General features: G+C 43.9%; 1 long non-coding RNA gene across 1 annotated transcript in view; it reads right to left on the bottom strand.

The window, feature by feature from the left end:
• Positions 1 to 618: 618 nt before the first annotated feature.
• Positions 619 to 3,245, bottom strand: part of LOC102499821 (uncharacterized) — a 4,832-nt gene continuing 2,205 nt past the window's right edge. Inside the window, exon 3 of the long non-coding RNA XR_335993.1 lies at positions 619 to 651. This is a non-coding gene — a long non-coding RNA (uncharacterized LOC102499821). The remainder of the gene's footprint in view (positions 652 to 3,245) is intronic.

Here is a 3,245-nt window from a genome sequence, read left to right as displayed (position 1 = left end):
ACATTCAAAAGGGCAGTAGAGCTTTTTAAAAAGTCTTTCAGAGCTGATGAAGAAGCCTTGTGTTCCCTTCCAGGCTTTTTGTTTTGTGTGTGAGTGTGTGGGGGGAGGGGGGATTCTCTCAAAGTTTTATTATTTACTTATTCCATGAGAGAAAGTAACGGAATCAGGCACTCCAGCCAGGGTCTTTATGCCGCAATCCACCTCCAATCTCAGCCAGCCCAGATCACAGGCACACACATGTGTGCCCAGCATGCTCAGGGCAGTCCCACATGCGACCTCACCCGGGACCTCCCACGTGAGTCCAGTCGCATTACTGCTGTGCTAACACCTGGCCGCAAACCCCCAGGTATTATTGAAAAATAAACAAGAGAAGAGATGGAACGAGAATCTCTTCCTAGCTCCTTTCAAGTTACTCTTCAAACTAAGGTTTCTTGCTTTGCTGGAAATGATTATCCACAAAATTTGGAAGTATTGGATCTTATTAAAAGTGCAAACCCATTTCCAAACCAAATACCCACGATTTTTGAATCCACTTCTCCTCTCCCAGTGCGGAAAATCGAGGGTTGACTTTACTGGCATTCACACATTTTTGTCCTTTCGCTTCAGAAGGTATTATTGCTCTCTGACTGTGCAAATGGGGCTGATTTTGACCTATCCAAAAATAATAAATCAGTTCTCGAAAAGCGTTTGGAAAATTTGAAGAGATCAACATTTGTTTGATTCTCATGACTAAGTTCCCTTAGCTAAAACAAAGTGAGAACATTATGCAATTATTTAGAGGAAATTTGGGACCTCTGGGATAGTCAATCATACAATTCAGGCAAAAGCAGATTTGGGGGTCTGACATTTGCAGATAATTGTGTAACCTTCAGCTATGTGAGCCAGTCCTAAGAGAGCTCCCACCTTCAACTGCCCCCCCCCCCGTCCTGCTTCACTTTGTGCCTCTTGATTAGTAAGGAAATGAACAAATCAAACAGGCTCTGGCTTGGCTCCTGTGAGATATGCTAGGAGACATGAATATGAAAACTAAGTACTAAACCAACAGTGTTCTCACAATCACAGTTCTCATTTAAAACCAAAACAAACAAACAAACAAGAAACTACACTCATGGAGCAAACACAAGCTTCAAAACTAAAGCTCAGGCCCAGATGTTATTAAGTATAAATATTTATAAGACCCATAAAGACCCTGGCTAAGCTCAATTTTGCCTTAATGCCGCAAATGTTTCAAATTCGGCTCTTTGGCTGTTTGAAGGCAGGATACAGTAGAAGACGCATTACTGTTAGTGAGAGGAGGGGAGGTCCTCTTTTATGTTTTATGACCAGTTTTTCATTGAAGGGTATTGCTTTCCTCAGACATCACTTCTCAAAGTCTGTCTTTCTCAAGAAACCAGAAGAAAATACAGTTGCTGGAACTGTGAATTCAGGGAGCGTGGGGAAAAACATACACATAAGATAGGTACCCTCAGTGGGAGAGGCTAGAAGGAGGCTGACTTCCGTTCTTTCCCCTTTCAGTTATCTTGAAATGCATAGCAAGATCCTGAAGGCCTCAGTTTACCCCATGCATTCAATGGGTACATGATCATTGTAAGTGGAGCACATTTAGCTCATGTTTTAAAGACTTTAATTTGGGGACTGGATAGTGGCATAGTGGTAAAACACAGTGCTCTATGGAACCAGAAGGTGGCATGGTGGTTACAGCGCTGGACTCCCACATGGCTAACCACAATTTCAGTCTTGGACCTGCCAGCTTGCTTTCTCACTTTCTCTCTCTCTCTCTCTCTCTCTCTGCCAAGCACAGGTGCCCTCCAGAAAAAATTAAAATAATAAATAAAATTAAATAATAATTCTTTAAATAAAAACAAAATGCAAGGTACTGCAAGGCTGACCCACATAGGAAGGTTCAGGGGTTTAGGGGTGGGTTGCAATGTTGAGATTCTGTCAGGAGTGTTGTCTCTCTTTCTCTCTGTCTCTCTCATGGAACTTAAAAACAACAACAAAATAAAAGAGAAAGTTTTGATTTGGATGACTAGCACGTGCTTTTGCAAAAAGACAAATAGCCAGGCCCTGCCCAAGGTAACTCACGCTAGTTGATGCTGTACTTGGGGGACTGAGGACACATGGGAGACTTGAGTTCAATTCCTAGCCCACCCTAAAAGCCAGGTGTGGTGGAGTGAGCCTGTAACTGCAGCTGTTTATAAGGCTGAAGCAGGAGGATCGTGACCTAGTGAGACCTTGTCTAAATAGAGAGAGAAAGAAGGAAGGTGGAAGGAAGGAAGGGAACAGCCAAAATGTTTAACAACTATTTTGGTAACTTGTAGAGGTACAAATGAACGAAGCTCGGGTGTATAAAACTAATTTTGTGCTGAAACAGTTCAAACTACATGGTAGTTTAGGCTCTGGATTAAGTTAGGTTCTCCAGATTCTTGAAGAAGACTCAATGTATGAAATTATCATTATTTTTAATATATGTGTTTTTATAATAAGAAAAATCGTCTGCCTGCATGTCCTGCCCACCCAAGAGGCACACAATGCCTTCTTCCTAAGAGCCTTTGGTTAAATACGTCGTGTTAACGCACAACTACCTGGGGCATGTTTGTAAAAGATGTGTTACTTCAGGGATGATTCATCTGTGTACAGGGACAAAAGAAGCCTTGGTCCCCCGCCCCCATAAGTCCTACTCTGTCCAATTCCCACTTCTTTGGGAGAGCCCAGATGATCTTTCAGTGCCCCTCAGGTTGAGTCTTCTTGCCACTCCGGCAGGAGGGCTCTGCCTGCTGCTGAAAGCTCAGGCATAGAAGCCTCTGGGCCTTCTTCACACCTGGCTTTGTGGGTTTCTCAAGTTCCCTGGGCAAGTACACACCAGCCACTCCAACCCCCTGCCCCTGTTCACTGCTCAGGCTTGATGCTTCATGTCCACCCTCAGAACAGTGATCTCCTCAGTGGAGACCCTCGTCTGCTGGACACATCTGGCGAGTACTCCAAGGTGCTTACCTGGTTTCCCTGATTAATGTAGATGTAAAGATTTTATCAAGGCTCCCGGCGGCAGGACTTCAAGATGTAATCACAAAATCAATCCACATAGACTAACTGGGCATAGACTCACTAAGAAGACATCCCACAATGTCAGGCACTTAATTAAGGCACTCTGGCTCCCCTGCCCCTGATTGATTCTTTTCTTTCGCTAACAGGGGATGCTGCTCTTCTGGGTGGACAAGCCACTACCCAGCCTGAAATATCCCTTC

The sequence above is a fragment of the Tupaia chinensis genome, unplaced genomic scaffold (genome assembly GCF_000334495.1).
Source record: "Tupaia chinensis unplaced genomic scaffold, TupChi_1.0 Scaffold000597_1, whole genome shotgun sequence".
Taxonomy (NCBI): Eukaryota; Metazoa; Chordata; class Mammalia; order Scandentia; family Tupaiidae; genus Tupaia; species Tupaia belangeri.
The sequence above is the reverse complement of the archived record's forward strand: the minus strand, read 5'-3'. Positions and strand labels throughout refer to the sequence as shown.